We start from the raw sequence: 17,051 nt of genomic DNA on the forward strand, positions 1-17,051 counted from the left end.
ATTGTGTATTTTAAAAGCAAAAATAAAGAATTCACTATGCTAAGAATGACTATTACAAACATATAAATGGAGTTATAGCCATTATGCTACAAGGGTTAGGGCAACTTTTCTTTGGTGACAAAAAAGCCTGCACACGATGTCCAATCATTTCTGCCTTTTTGAAGTGCCAATAGATAAGATTATCTTAGCTCCAAAAAAAGAGTAGCATAGTGTTAAATAAAGGCATGCCCTACAGAAGGTAAGAGACTATCCCTGTGGTACCAATCTGTGAGGGAAATATTACAAAGGATGGTGCCCCAAGGTAATTTTGATGTCAGTGACATCATGATATTGGGACATTGCCCAGCTGACCACCTTCACTCCTATGCAGTATAAAGACCACTTTTTTTTTACTAGCAGAGTCCCAGCTCACTTTGACCAGATTACCAAGGAAAAATAATAAAGTTGCAACACCAGATTATAAACACTGCCTAATGAGCCTTTGAGGGGTTGACAGGGCTTAAATGGATGTAAAATATCCCCATTCAAAAACATGAAGGCAACCCTACCAAGAAAGTAATCTCTCTGCTGCTCTCATAAACCTCCACATGACACAGATGATTGCTAAAGTAATATGATCCAGCTGAGATCACTTGCAAAGGAGGTGAATTCCAGCTGGTGATTCATTGAAGGTTATCCATGCTTGTTAAATTTAAAGAATAATGGTTTCTAAAAGGTGTGTATATTACTTCCTGTAGCAGGTATTTCCAGTAGACAACAGCTTCAGACTTTCTCACAATGCCTCTCGACTGAACCAGAAGGCTTTCCACATGCCAGGTGATAACAGTGAGGAATGCATTCTGGCCTCATTGTATAAGGTTTTCATAAACCATATAAAAGACCTTTTGATGAAAGACTATAATGAAAGTAACATTGCAGTTCAGGTTAGTGAAGAGGAGAAGACAATGATGGAGTGACTAGTTCATATGGGAGATAAAACACCTTGAGCAGATACCTTGGCCACGGCCTAACTACTTACTCGCCGCAATATATTAGTCTCCTGTAGTGTGTGAAAGATAACCTACCTTGTAGAGTCTTCAAATGAAAAAACTAAAGATCCATTGGATCTGGCCTTTTTATCTCTCATGGGATCATTATATATTGCATACTATGGTGTTTTTCTGCTTTCTTTCAAGATAACCAGTGCATCAGCACAATGAAGGGTTTTTTTGGTTATACAATGTGGAATGCAAAAGTTGCAGTCACTACTGCAATATCAAAAACAACCTAAAGGACTACACCCAAAAATATTCATGACATTAGGAATCTGGGCTAATTCCTGCATTAGGTGGAAGATGCTAAATGAAACCGGATTTATCAATCCCTTCACTTAACATCTGTTCTTTACACTTTAAACTCAATTTCAATACATTGAAAATAAATTACACAGAAGGGAAGTCATTATGGTTAAAATTTGGGAAAGAGTCAGTGAGCTACCAATCTATGGTGTACAAAAGCACTGTAGCAGTAATTTCACGTTCACTGAAGGAAACTCCAGTTGGAGAATCGGAGTAGCTCCATCTCCAATCCAAGTTCCTCGCTGGGAACACAGGATTGCAAAATTCATCCTTATATCCCAAGGCTATCTACAGAAACACAAGTGGCGGTTCCTCCCAAGTAAAGACCTACCTTTGTATATAAAATGTATGTGCTTTAGTCAGTTTAATACGGAGAGCACAGACATTGCATAGAGAGAGCAAATGCTATATGGAGAGAATGTCAAAATGACTCGTAGATGTTTGGTTTGGCAACAGTCAGATTAAGTAATCACAACTCTGAAGACCATAAGAGATAGGAGCAGGAGTAGGCCATTGGCTCTTCGAACCTGCTCTGCCATTTAATGGGATCATGGCTGATCTGATTTTTCAACTCCACTTTCCCGCCCTTTCCCCATATCCTTTGACTCCCTTGCTGATCAAAAATTTGTCTAACTCAGCCTTGAATGTATTCAATGACTCAGCCTCCACAGCTTTTTGGGGTAAAGAATTCCAAAGATTCACCACCCTCTGGGAGAAGAAATTCCTCCTCATTTCCGTCTTAAACAGGCAACCCCTTATTCTAAGACTATGCACCCTAGTTTTAGATTCCCCCATGAAGGGTAACATACTCTCAGCATCTACCCTATCGAGTCCCCTCAGAATCTTGTATGTTTCAATAAGGTCTCCTTTCATTCTTCTAAACGCCATTGAGTATCGACCCAACCTGTTCAATCTTTCCTCATAAGACAATACTTCCATATCCGGAATCAACCTAGTAAACCTTCTCTGAACTGCCTCCAATGCAAGTATATTCTTCCTTAAATAGGGGCACCAGAACTGTACGCAGTACTCCAGATGTGGTCTCACCAGCACCCTGTACAGTTATAGCATGACCTCCCTGCTTTTATACTCCATCCCCCTAGAAATAAATGCCAATATTCCGTTTGCCTTCCGGATTACCTGCTGCACCTGTATGTTGACCTTGTGTTTCATGTACAAGGACACCCAGATCCCCCCGTACCACAGCATTTTGTAGTATTTCTCCATTCAAATAATATTTTTTTTTTTTTATTTTTCCTCCCAAAGTGGATGACTTCACATTTTCCCACATTGTATTCCATCTGCCAATTTTTTGCCCATTCGCTTAACCTGTCAATATTCCTTTGCAGGCACTTTGTGTCCTCCTTGCAACTTGCTTTTCCATCTATCTTTGAACTCTGTTAGATTCTTTCATCTCTAAACGTCAGCTACCATTGAAGATAAAATAAGCTAATTCCCCATAAGAGAAACACTTCTAACCAAACCAATGGTGCAACGCATTGTTACACCAAAATATCCACTACCAGGATATTTATCTAAATAGTAACTTGAAGTGCCGCAACCTACAAGGCTACGGACCAAGAGCTGGAAAGTGGGATTAGGCTGAATGGCTGTTTTTCGGCTGGCACAGTCACGATGGGCCAAATGGCCCCCTTCCGTGCTGTAAATTTCTATGATTCTAAGCTTTCTATATAATATTGCTAACCTTGTTAGGAAAGCATTATATATGCTTTTCTTGTGAAAAAGGCTTTCTGTTCTATATATTAGCATTAAAGGCTTTTGGTCACCTTTGAGGCACCCTTGAGTAATGAGCATCCTGTGTCATTCTTATTTCATGCGCATAAGATGGGTAAAGGGAATTGGCCATAGTTTAGTAAGAATACAGGGTGCTTTGGGCAAACATTATGTCCTTGATAAGTCAGAGACAAATAATCATAAAGGAGGCAATGATGCCAGATGTTGTGTGTCATCTGGAACATAAAAGGGAGTAAAATGGATGGTAGCTCCATGAGACAGTAGGGATGATTGATGGGAGGCCCCATGTTTTCACATCGAACTAATGTGTTAAAAATGTATATAAGTTGAAAATTAAATTGTATTTGTTAGCAAGTTCTCACAGCAAGGTTGGACACGCTCAAGTAATATCAAGGAACTTCAAGAGGTGCACCTCAGAACCTTGTATAGTGATAAACTTTGCCAGGTTGTATCCCAACATCTTATTAGGATGTTTAATTGTACTCTTGTATTTTAACAACTTTGCTACTTAAGTATAACTTCTTAATAGAGCCATTATACTTTGGAACAAAACACCGCTGAGCCTTTTTGATTAAAGGCCGAACCAATTAATAGATCACTCACAATTGGCATGAAAAAAAAAACAGAACCTGGGAATGAACAAGGATGCAAAAATGACAGCAAATATTGTTAAATGTGCTAATGTTGCAGTGCAGTATTTTAACTATTTATTTGACCAGAAAGCTTGAATTCAGCTAGCACCTTTAAATCATTCTTCAAACTGCACTGTTGTCAAATCTCTTAACAGTCCATAATTGATCTATTTTCTACATTAAGTGACAGTCATCTCTCTAATAGTGAATTTGGTTTGGGAGTCCTTTCCCAGATTCCTCCAGGCAGGCTTACACTATAAGTAGCTAGCTAATTCAAAAATCTCAATCACAACACTTAAGACATGGCACGAGAACTAGAAAAGCCACACTGGCAAAGAGCAGTGGATGTTCTTCAGAAATTTGTATTTAGGCACACTGGCAGGGGAGCAGAGTGGAAAGTGAAACATGCTGCAAACTGACACCAAGTACCAATGCTCACAATACATACTTGAACGAACGATTAGTGCCTATAAGGCGTTTTTGTTCATTTTAATGGCTAGATCAATACAATGTGCATCTCTACATATACAGTAATGCAACCTGCAAAGTTTAACTAACAATAACCTCTCCCCCACCTTCACGCACACGCTTCAAAGAACGCAGAACTGTACTAGTTTGGTACTTCTGCAACATTGTTAAATGTCTCTGTGTTGCTAAATATTTTAGCATGAGTTTAAACAGAACAAATGAAAACAGGAAACAATGTCAGATTTGGTGAAATGCTCAAAAGTTCAAGTCCTTCAAAATGGATTCAAACAGGACACTGACATTTCATGGTACTAAATGAGAAGACACCCATGAGGTCTGCATAAAATCTGGAAGAGCATTGTTGTTACTGAGCTAACAAAGTAGTGTCCATCAACAGATTAATGGATATCACCAAATCATCACTTTCCATCTCTCTTCCATTCCTCTCCCAAAGTTTTTTCACAAGTATAGAGATGGGGAGAGGAGTTTCTTGTATGGAGATATTTTAAACAGGGTTCTACATAATCTTTGGCAGCTGGGAAGGGGCAAAAAGACCACTCATCTGAAAATCTAGTCGAGGACCATCTGCTGGCCCAGTCCTCTCCAGTCACTTCTTTCAAGTTCCCATTCTCCCATTTTACTTTCTCAGGTTTTTATTCTTCTGCTCCCTGTCTGTGTGCAGCAAAATGGCAGCATCTGGAACAGTCAGCATAGATTAAAATAAAATTTCTTGCTCTTTAGGGAGCTGCAGTGACTAATGGGGCATCTTAGATACCCCCACCGCCCTCCCAGATTTTTTTGGGTGTATTCTTCTACCTGTCATCTTATAGACAAGAACATATGTAATTCATGAAACAATTAAATGTAATATTAGAATACTATATTGCACAATTGCTTATACAAGGGCATATTCTGAGCAATGGGTTTCTCGCTGTATTAGATTAACTGTAACAAACAGTTCAATCTTGCATACCCAAAGTACACATACTGAAAGTTACAGGAAGTAGACAGTTTTGTAAAATATAAGCTCTACAAACATATTGGCAACAGATTCAAATAATAGGAATGGGTTTGTTATCACTAAACAGAAGGTTTCCTAATGTCAGTAATATACAAATTATGAAGTTCATTTTAAGCATGACAACTAGGTCAAAATAATTGGTAGAGACACACTCAGTACTGTATGTGTTAAATAGAATGCTACTAAATATTTTCTAGGACAAATGCCAATAAGCAACAGAAATACACCCATAAAGTTTCCATGAAGAATTCCCATCAGTAAATAGCAGGAAATGTAATATGCTCTTATTTTAACCTTCACCAAGGTCACCTTCAGGTCTTAATCTATATTTTCAAAATGCATTAACGTGTCTTTACGAGCTCATTAGATCCACAAGCAGGATTAGAGTCTCAAACCAAGTACTTCGCACATTTTTCCTTTATATCATGCTTTGAGAAAGCTGAACATTCATCTTATTTACTACTGTACTGTCGGGCTGTTTCATGTGTCCTCATGTCTGCAATTTTCACGAATAACTCTGGCATGGGAAGAAATTAGGAGACTCATCCTCAAAAATCTGAAACTTCTGAAGACACTGTTTACAAAAACAATGGATTTGCAACCAAAACTGTCTAGAAATTGAATGGATCCAAATTGCAATGGCTGGTTTGTTGAAGAAACAAAGTTTTTTTTAAAAATTGTAAATTTTAAGGATGTAGTTCTTGCCAAATGGCAAGTATGTGAAGAGACAGGACTGGCTTTCGCATAGGCACTCATTGCTCCTGGACCCATACCAACGGAGGGATCACTGATGTTGATCCACAGCAGCACTAATCAAAATACTATCTTCCAACTCGACAAGAGATTTCTGTATATGTACTAGTCCGGTAAATTCTGTTGATCTTCCACTAGACACTGATGTTTATTTTCAATTACTACTTTAAAATAAACGTTTCCTTTCTTTTTCAATTATCTTTCAGTATATAGTTTGCCTTCACTGATCTGGTCAGTTTTCCATCTCTTTCAGATGGTATAGCTCCACAGTCATGCAGTCATTACTCAAATAGCTCAGCTACGAACTAAAACTCACTAATGAGTCCCCTGGGGCCATCTCCCTCTTAAACAGATATTCTGCTTTGGATACTGTTGGGGGAGATGGTTTATCAGGGGAAAGCAGCAAGAGCCAAGTTCAGGGCACCACAGGTGGCTCTGCTGCACTGGGGGGGGTGGGGTGGGGGGAGGAGGAAGAGTGGCAGAGCTATAGCGATAGGAGATTCAATTGTAAGGGGAACAGATAGGCGTTTCTGCGGCCACAAACGTGACTCCAGGATGGTATGTTGCCTCCCTGGTGCTAGGGTCAAGGAGCGGCTGCAGGGCATTGTGGAGGGGGAGGGTGAACAGCCAGTAGTCGTGGTCCATATTGGTACCAACGGCATAGGTTAAAAAAAGGGATGAGGTCCTGCAAGGTGAATTTAAGGAGTTAGGAGATAAATTAAAAAGCAGGACCTCAAAGGTAGTGATCTCAGGATTACTACCGGTGCCACGTGCTAGTGAGTATAGAACAGGAGAATAGACCGGATGAATGCGTGGCTGCAGGGATGGTGTAGGAGGGAGGGATTTAGATTCCTGGGACATTGGGACCGGTTCTGGGGAAGGTGGGACCTGTACAAGCGAGACGGGTTACACCCGAGCAGGACCGGGACCAACGTCCTCGCGGGGTGTTTGCTAGTGCTGTTGGGGAAGGTTTAAACTAGAGTGGCAGGGGAATGGGAACCTGAGCAGGGAGTCAGAAGGGAGTAAAGTTGAGAGCAGCAAGAGAGGGGAAGACCCAGGAGAAATTTACAATACAAATAATACAAACAGTTGTTCAAGAACAAGTGAAAGGGAAAAGCGTAGAGCAGTGGAAAGAAAGTGTACTTTAAACACGACAGATAAAGTAAAAACTAGAAGGCGTAAGGCGATTAACCCAGCATCAAAGCTGAAGGTCAGGCTAGAGTGTGTGGCCCAATTAAGAGTTCTATATACAAATGCACGGAGTATAAGGAATAAATTAAATGAACTACAGGTTCAAATTCAAATTGGAGGGTATGACATGATAGCTATTACTGAGACATGGCTGCAGGATGGTCAGGATTGGGAACTAAATATACCAGGTTATAAGGTCTACAGGAGAGATAGGGAAAATGGAAGAGGGGGAGGAGTAGCCTTAATGATTAGAGATGAAATCACTTCAATGATAAAGGAGGATATAACGAGAGGTAAACAGCCAAGAGACCTTATGGGTTGAATTGAGAAATAGGAAAGGAACAAAGACTATAGTGGGAGTTGTGTGTAGGAGCCCTGACAGCAGCTCTGAAGTGCTAGATTGTATAAATGCAGAGATTAGACAAGCGTGTAACAAAGGCATAGTGGTCTTAATGGGGGACTTCAACCTTCACATAGATTGGGAAAAGCAGACTAGCAACTGTCAGAAAGGTAGCGAATTTCATGAGTGTGTCCGGGATAGTTTTCTGCAGCAGTATGTCCTAGAGGCAACAAGGGGGCAAGCCATAATAGATTTAGTAATGAGTAATGAACCAGATTTAGTTAACAGCTTAACTGTGCGTAAACATCTATCCAAAAGTGATCATAACATGATCGAGTTCAATGTAGTGTTTGAAAGGGAAAAAAGTGAATCAGCTGCTAAGATTCTAGACTTGGGCAAGGCTGACTTCAATGGAATGAGACAGAGACTGTCCACAGTAAACTGGGCAAATCTGTTAATGGGTAAAACGACTGATGATCAGTGGGAAATGTTTAAAGAAACATTTAACGTGATACAGAATCGGTTTATACCCGTGGGACAAGAACTCTACTTGCCAAAAAAACAGCCATGGACAACTGAAGAGGTAAGGGACAGTATAAGACATAAGGAAAGGGCATACACAAAGGCAAAAAATGGCACAGATCCTGGCGAATGGGAAAGATACAAGGATCAACAAAGGGTCACAAAACAGATAGTAAGAGCTACAAAAAGAGTGTATGAAAAGAAACTTGCAAAGGATATCAAAACCAATATGAAGAACTTTTATAGTTATATTAGGAAAAAGAGGGTGGTCAGGAGCAGTGTTGGCCCCTTAAAAACTGAAAGTGGGGATATTGTCATTGACAATGAGGAAATGGTGGACATGTTGAACGATAACTTTGCGTCAGTATTTACAGTCGAAAACAAGAGGATAGCATGCCGGAAATCCCAAGAAAACTTATATTGAATCAGGGACAGGGACTCGATAAAATTAACATAAGTAAAGCAACAGTAATGAAGAAAATAATAGCACTAAAGAGTGACAAATCCCCAGGACCAGATGGTTTCCATCCCAGGGTTTTAAAAGGAAGTCGGTGAGCACATTGCGGATGCCCTAACTATAATATTTCAAACTTCTCTAGATTCAGGAACTGTCCCCCCTCTAGATTGGAAAATTGCACATACCACTCTGCTTTTTAAGAAAGGAGAGAGAGGGAAACCAGGGAATTATAGACCAGTTAGCCTAACATCTGTTGTGGGAAAATGCTGGAGTCTATAATTAAGGATAGGGTGACTGAACACCGAGAATTTTCAGTTAATCAGAGAGAGCCAGCATGGATTTGTGAAAGGTAGATCGTGCCTGACAAACCTGACTGAAATTTTTGAAGAGGTGACTAAAGTAGTGGTCAGGGGAATGTCAATGGATGTTATTTATATGGACTTCCAGAAGGCATTTGATAAGGTCCCACATAAGAGACTGTTAGCTAAGATAGAAGCCCATGGAATCGAGGGGAAAGTACGGACTTGGTTAGGAAGTTGGCTGAGCGAAAGGCGACAGAGAGTCGGGATAATGGGTAGGTACTCCCATTGGCAGGGATCTGTCCTGGGGCCTCAATTATTCACAATATTTATTAACGACTTAGATGAAGGCATAGAAAGTCTCATATCTAAGTTTGCTGCTGACACAAAGATTGGTGGCATTGTAAGCAGTGTAGATGAAAACATAAAATTACAAAGGGATATTGATAGATTAGGTGAATGGGCAAAACTGTGGCAAATGGAATTCAATGCAGACAAATGTGAGGTCATCCACTTTGGATCAAAAAAGGATAGAACAGGGTACTTTCTAAATGGTATAAAGTTAAAAACAGTGGATGTCCAAAGGGACTTAGTGGTTCAGATACATAGATCATTGAAGTGTCATGAACAGATGCAGAAAATAATCAATAAGGCTAATGGAATGCTGGCCTTTATATCTGGAGGACTGGAGTACAAGGGGGCAGAAGTTATGCTGCAGCTATACAAAACCCTCGTTAGACCGCACCTGGAGTACTGAGAGCAGTTCTGGGCACCGCACCTTCGGAAGGACATACTGGCCTTGGAGGGAGTGCAGTGTAGGTTTACTAGAATGATACCCGGACTTCAAGGATCAAGTTAAGAGGAGAGATTACACACATTGGGGTTGTATTCTCTGGAGTTTCGAAGGTTAAGGGGTGATCTGATCGAAGTTTATAAGATATTAAGGGGAACAGATAGGGTGGATAGGGAGAAACTATTTCTGCTGGTTGGGGATTCTAAGACTAGGGGGCACAGTTTTAAAAATTAGCGCCAATCATTTCAGGAGTGAGATTAAAAAATAGTTCGACACACAAAGGGTGGTAGAAGTTTGGAACTCTCTTCCGCAAACGGCAATTGATACTAGCTCAATTGCTAAATTTAAATCTGAGATAGATAGCTTTTTGGCAACCAAAGGTATTAAGCGATATGGGCCAAAGGCAGGTATATGGAGTTCGATCACAGATCAGCCATGATCTTATCAAATGGCGGAGCAAGCAGGAGGGGCTGAATGGCCTACTCCTGTTCCTATGTTCCTAATGTTTTAATATCAGTTAAGGTCGGAATTCAAACACTCAATCCACTGTACTAGGAATTCACCATTCCACATGCAAGCTGTTAGAGCATTGAGACTTTTTATTACATCTCTGCCACCCCAACACCTTGGAAATCTGACCTTAGTATTTCTTATATCACCCTCCCCACAGCACTTTGAAAATCTGACCGTACTTCCATGAAGGGTCAAGAATCCAACTTCATTAATTAATGTGCTTGTGCCCTAGACAAAATGGGAAACATGCTGTAACTGATTAGTTACAGCGAAGGTCTGTATCAAAACTGTATGGCCCTTACACAGGTTACTTGTTGCAAATTGGTCAAATTGACAGATGGTACTAAATCAGGAGGGGAAGTTGATTCTGAGGAGGCAGATCAGAAATAAAAATGAGCTTGGCATAATATGTAAGTGGGTGGAATAACGGCTAATGAAATTTAATACAGATCAGTGCAAGGAACTTCACACAGGAAAGAAAAATGGGCAACGCTCAACATCTCTAACCAAATGAAGCATGGCAATCAATAAAGCAAATAGAATGCTGAACTGTATAGTCTAAATCTGAGGAGTACAAGTCAGAGGAAGTTATTCTCATATAACAGTGTGCTCGTGAAACCACATCTTGAGTACCATTTCTGGTCATCAAGACACAAGGGAGACACGTAAGCACTGAAGGCAGTTCAGAGAAGAATTACGAGGCTGATCCATACTGTCAGATGTCTGAGATATGAGGAAAGTGTGAAAAGACTGGAGAAACTTGGACTTTTGAGTCTTGAAAAGGGGAGACTGATCTTATAGATGTGTATAAGATATAAAATAGTAAACTGTATCGAAAGGTAAATCTGAAAAATTACTTCAAACTAAAATTGCAAGAGGAGGACAAGGGGACACAGGCTCAAACTAGTAAAAGGCAAATTTAGGACTGATATCAGGAAATTCTTCTTCACAAAGTGATCAACGCAAGTGGATTAAGCCCAGGTTACAGCTGGTGCTAAACTCAATCTGACTCCTAGCTGGAGGAGGAAATCAACCAGTGTTTCTGTTCCTCATTGTTCACCACTCGCCCTGTTGGAAGTATACTCAAAATGAAAAAAGGATCCAACTTCGCCAAAATACCACACGCTCCCCCTCCCCACTCCTGCCAATACTAACTGTCCAGGCTTCCACATGAAGGTAGCAGTGGGTTGCTAGCATAAATGTGAAAATGCACAAACATGAGTCATCCCCTTCTGAGGAGGGAAGGGGGTTGGGGGGGGGGGGGGGGGGGGGGGGAGGAAGGAAGGAAAAGGAAACAGAATGTTTTGAGCTTTTATGTTAAGACTGGCTCACCAATGCAATACAACTATTTTTCACAAGTTAAACTCATCTATAGCAATGAAATGACTAGTAATAATACTATTATTCTTGCTAAACAGTTAACAATGTCGTGGTAAAATATTTATTTTATCCACACCAATATTTGCCAGGCTTTTGGAATTTTGCTAATCCTTCAACTGAGCTTGTTGCTAAGCCCTGTGAAAACTACAGTAGCCGTTCACTCTTAAGGAGTGAACTCTCAAGGAATAGAAATTAGTCTTTTAATTCAATAGTTGTATAATCAAATTCTGGTTAGGAAGGGGAAACATTTTTTTCGAAATTGTGAAGCATCAGCAGCAGCTCTTTACAAGCAGGTGATGCTTCAATTGTCTGTTAAGTGAAATGTTACCCTAGAAATGGATGTGTGCCGTAACTGTAGTCTTGTGATGGAGTGATATGGAGAAATATACTGTTACCTAGGCTCAGCTGTTCTTGGGTCTTTACAAAATAACTTTTTTTCTTTCAATTCCCCGGATCAATGTTGCTCTTTTTGTCTTGCCTCTTGGTTTTGCTCTGCTCTCCATATTTATTCTCCTAACTCCATCCTATTCGAATAAGGCTCCTTATTTTGTCAAACTTTGCAAAATAAGTGGCAATGTAGAAAGGAGAAAGGCAGTTTGGTTTTACTCAGCTGCTTTTGGTTTCCTGTTAGCTTTTGCTTTCTTAGCAGCATTGTTCATTCCCTTTGTTTTACAATCTACACTTGTTTTATAGTTATCAGGAGTTTTCAATAACTTTTTATTCTGCTATACAGAAAAGGAGAATTATTCCTGCCTGGAGGCATTAAGTTTCTGAGTGGAAACTTTTCCTATTAATCCTATTGTGTATTAAAGCATGTTTCAACTTTTAAAATACATGGTTTTTGCTATTACAGCTATAAAAGTTAACCTATGTAATTTTTAAAAAATGGTCATCAGCCAGGGAGTACTTAAAAATGCACAACACAAAGCCAATGAATTAAAAAGGATAAACCAATCATGGCATGACTAAAAAATTCATTCATGCATTCAGCACTTGTCATGTGACCCTCGTCACTGGATTTTTCACAGCCTAACTTCCTAACACAGATCTTCTTCATCTACAATGCACTGATCAAAAACAATACCCTGGGATTTATTGCAATAATGCTCATAACTATTGCTAAATTGAAATGATTAAGCATCATCTTTAAGAGAAAAAAGAAAAACATGTTACCGCAAATCAAATCTTGCATATGACAATTTAAAAAGAGCTGGTGGACTGATTCTGCAGATGTCACGCTTGGAGCTCTATGGTATAGTAGGTTAGCATACTATCCCTTTTATTTCTGGTCAAATCCAGGCTTGATAGATGAGATAAAAGTTTTCTCACGAGTGTATGACACCAATGAGAGATCAGTTTGGGCAATCTTAGTCAACTTCCGAGTAGGCTGTTCTGGTTGGGATTTGGCACATTCTGGGGGCAAAGTAAAGGAAGCTTTACTGTGCCACTGGCCTGAGACATACCTGAGCTAGGAATGTTTGATGCTGACACTGAGTGATAGCCCTGTCAACCCACAGTTTTAATATAAATGTAAATTCAGCCTAAAAATCTCATCATACATGTGCAAGTGGAATACTTGTCAGTATCAATTTAACATAGGAACTGGGTACACCAATTAAGCGAGTTTAGAGTTGAAATTATATGGTCACCCAACAGTATTCTATATTGAATTTCAGTTTTCCAGGCAACTCCATTATGCAGATTCAAAAACACACATCACATGCAAAATAATCTTCTAGATTCAAATCACAAGTCCTGGCACCATCTTTTCATTTTCCAATGTTGTATACTTTTCTGAGAGTATTTTATCCTCAATTTTTCCTTCAGTTCTCCTCCATATGGCCTCACTAAGTCTCACACATCCACCAGCTGAAGGAAAAATGTTCTCCTGAGACACTCTACTTGTCTCTAGTTTCTGTTGCCTCTCCTCCTTCCAGTGCAATGTACAGAAACTCAGCACAGTGGGGAAACAAACCTGCACAATACCACTCTGTGATACCACAGGCATGATTTTAACATTGCGGCGGGAAGTCAGCAGGTGGGTGAGTAGTCGTAGGGGAGACCCAGAAAAATGTTTTGCCCGTCAGTTTGAGTGATCGCTACTGAATTGAAGGCCCTTAATTTTACCTCTGGGTTTCACATCTACGAGCTGCACAGCAGGAGTACTGCACACCCGAATGATGTGCTGCGAACAGGAGTGTTTAAAGAGCCATTGCAAAAGTGGATTTGAAGGAGAAAGGAGGAGTATTCCAGAATGCATCATCATAGCGCCAAGGCAGCACCCGGTTTCAGCAACTCCTCCCTTGAGTTGCTACTGGCTGGTGTAAGAAGCAGGAGGGAAGTCCTATACCCGGCTGATCAGACAAGCGCCCTACTTCTACCACTAAGGCGGCACGGCTAGAGGTGGCAGAGGAGCACAGCAGCAGGAGTACAGTGCCTAGGTCATGGGGGAAACATAGAAAATAGGAGCAGGAGGTCAGCCATTCGGCTCTTCGAGCCTGCTCCGCCATTCAATGTGATCATATGGCTGATCCTCTATCAATACCATATTCCCGCTCTCTCCCCATACCCCTTGATGCCTTTTGTGTCCAGAAATTTATCGAGCTCCTTCTTAAATATATTCAGTGACTTGGCCTCCACAGCCTTCTGTGGTGGAGAATTCCACAGGTTCACCACCCCCAGTGAAGAAATTTCTCCTCATCTCAGTCCTAAATGTCCTATCCCGTATCCTGAGACTATGACCCCTCGTTCTGGACCCCCCCAGCCAGGGGAAACATCCTCCCTGCATCCAGTCTGTCTAGCCCTGTCAGAATTTTATATGTTTCAATGTGATCCCCTCATTCTTTAAACTCGAGTGAATATAGGCTGAGTCGACCCAATCTCTCCTCATACGACAGTCCTGCCATCCCAGGAACCAGTCTGGTGAACCTTCGCTGCACTCCCTCTTTGGCAAGTATATCCTTTCTTAGGTAAGGAGACCAAAACTGCACACAATACTCCAGGTGTGGTCTCACCAAGGCCCTGTATAACTGCAGTAAGACATCCTTGCTCCTGTACTCAAATCCTCTTGCAATGAAGGCCAACATACCATCTGCCTTCCTAACTGCTTGCTGTACCTGAGTGTTTGCTTTCAGTGGCTGGTGTACAAGGACATCCAGCTCCCTTTGTACATCAACATTTCCCTATCTATCACCATTTAAATACTCTGCCTTTCTGTTTTTCCTTCTGAAGTGGATAACTTCACATTTATCCACATTATACTGAACCAATGTATTTGCCCACTCACTCAACTTGTCTAAAGCGTCTTGGAGCCTCTTTGCATCCTCCTCACAACTCACGATCCCACCTAGTTTTGTGTCATCAGCAAACTTGGAAATATTACATTTGGTTCCCTCATCCACATCATTGATATATATTGTGAATAGCTGGGCCCCAAGCACTGATCCTTGCGGTACCCCACTAGTCACTGCCTGCCACCCAAAAAAGACCCATTTATTCCTACTCTCTGTTTCTTGTCTGTTAACCAATTTTCAATCCATGCCAGTATATTACCCCCAATCTTATGTGGGACTTTATCCCTTTCAGTTTATGAACAGTTCTGGCTCAAATGGTGGTCCTGATTGCTACGTGTGTGCAATCAATTGTGCCCTACACCTATGGGAAGCCCGCCAGAGAGTTACATACGAACATATGTACGAACGAAGAGCAGGAGTAGGCCATTCCGCCCTTCGAGCCTGCTCTGCCTTTTGATAGGATCATGGCTGATCTGATTGTGACCTCAACCCTACTTTCCAGTCTACCTACTGTAACCTTTGACTCCCTTGTTAATCAGGAATCAATCTAATTCAGCCTTAAAAATAATCAATGACTCTACCTCCACTGCTATCTGGGGAAGGGAGTTCCAGACTCTCAACCCTCTGAAAAAATTTCTCCTCATCTCCATCTTAAATGGGAGACCCCTTATTTTTGAAATGTGGCCCCTAGTTCTAGTCGCTCCCACAAGGGGAAACATCCTCTCAGCATCTACCCCTTTTAGTCCCCTCAGGATCTTATATGTTTCAATAAGATCACCTCTCATTCTTCTAAACTCCAATGTATACAGGCCCAACTTGTCCAACCTTTCCTCATAAGATAGCCCCCTCATCCCAGGAACCGGTTGAGTGAACCTTCTCTGAACCGCCTCCAAAGCAATTATGTCCTTTCTTAAATAAGGAGACCAAAACTGCACACAGTATTCTAGATGTGGTCTCACCAATGCCCTGTACAACTGTAGCAAAACATCTCTACTTTTATATTCCATTCCCCTTGCAAGAAATGACAACATTCCATTTGCCTTCCTAATCACTTGCTGTGCCTTCATACTAACTTTTTGTGATTCATGTACTAGGACACCAAGATCCCTCTGTACCTCAGAGTTCTGCAATCTTTCTCCATTTAAATAATATACTGCTTTTCTACTCCTCCTGCCAAAGTGGACAAGTTCACATTTTCCCACAATATACTCCATCCCCCACTGCCCTCAGTCTGGCTGATGTCGTCGCGGGGGAAGTTGACGTAGTCTGATGCCCTGGCAAACAACCCATCCATCACCTGTCGAATACACTTACGTGCAGACAACTGAAACACCCTGGAGATGTCACCAGTGGCACCCTGGAAGGATCCGGAGGCGGAGAAATTGAGGGCAATGGTGACTAACTGCGACGGGCAATGCATGAACACCAGGTCCAGCCGGGAGCAGCTGTGCATGAAGGAGCATGCAGATATCTGCGACCACCTGGCATCTTAATCTGGGCCTGCAGAGGCACTGCTCCTCAGGGGTGTCCAGGGAGCTCAGCCTCTGCCAGTAAACCCTCTCACGTAGGTAGTGCCTCCTGCGACCTCCGCCGCTCCATTGGTCCGCTCTCTGCTCTTCTCCAGGTCCTTGTTGCGCACCTCCGTCTTGTGCACTTGCAGATCCCAGAACTGCACGACGTGCCTGCCGTGGATGGTGAAGTGCCTCCTCCTCAGATGTGCTGTGGAATACATCCATTGCACCTCCCATACTGATCATGTCAGTTTGTGGGGGTCCAAAATGTAAGAAAATTAGTCTGAATATATTATTCACGAACGTCCTTTAGAGAAGGAAACCTGCCGTCCTTACCCGGTCTGGCCTATATGTGACTCCAGACCCATAGCAATGTGGTTGATTCTTAATCATCGTCTGAAACGGCCTAGCAAGCCACTCAGTTGTAAAATCTCGCTACAAAAAGTCATGAGAAGAATAAAACCAGACGGACCACCCAGCATTGGACACGACAAACGCAAACCAAGCCCAGTCGACCCTGCAAAGCTCTCCTCACTAACATCTGGGCACTTGTGCCAAAATTGGGAGAGCTGTCCCACAGACTAGTCAAGCAACAGCCTGACATAGCCATACTCACAGAATCATACCTTTCTGCCAACGTCCCAGACTCTTCCATTACTGTCCCACCGGCAGGACAGACCCACCAGAGGTGGCGGTACGGTGATATACAGTCAGAAGGGAGTGGCCCTGGGAGTCCTCAACATTGACTCCGGACCCCATGAAATCTCATGGCATCGGGTCAAACAT

The 17,051-nt window shown here is 41.6% G+C and overlaps 1 protein-coding gene across 1 annotated transcript in view; it reads right to left on the minus strand.

Moving 5' to 3' along the window:
• The window catches only part of osbpl10b (oxysterol binding protein-like 10b), a 215,459-nt gene that overhangs the window by 91,341 nt on the left and 107,067 nt on the right, over positions 1 to 17,051 (minus strand). The gene's annotated exons all lie outside the window — the stretch shown is intronic.

The sequence above is a fragment of the Heptranchias perlo genome, chromosome 2, assembly GCF_035084215.1.
Source record: "Heptranchias perlo isolate sHepPer1 chromosome 2, sHepPer1.hap1, whole genome shotgun sequence".
Classification (NCBI taxonomy): domain Eukaryota; kingdom Metazoa; phylum Chordata; class Chondrichthyes; order Hexanchiformes; family Hexanchidae; genus Heptranchias; species Heptranchias perlo.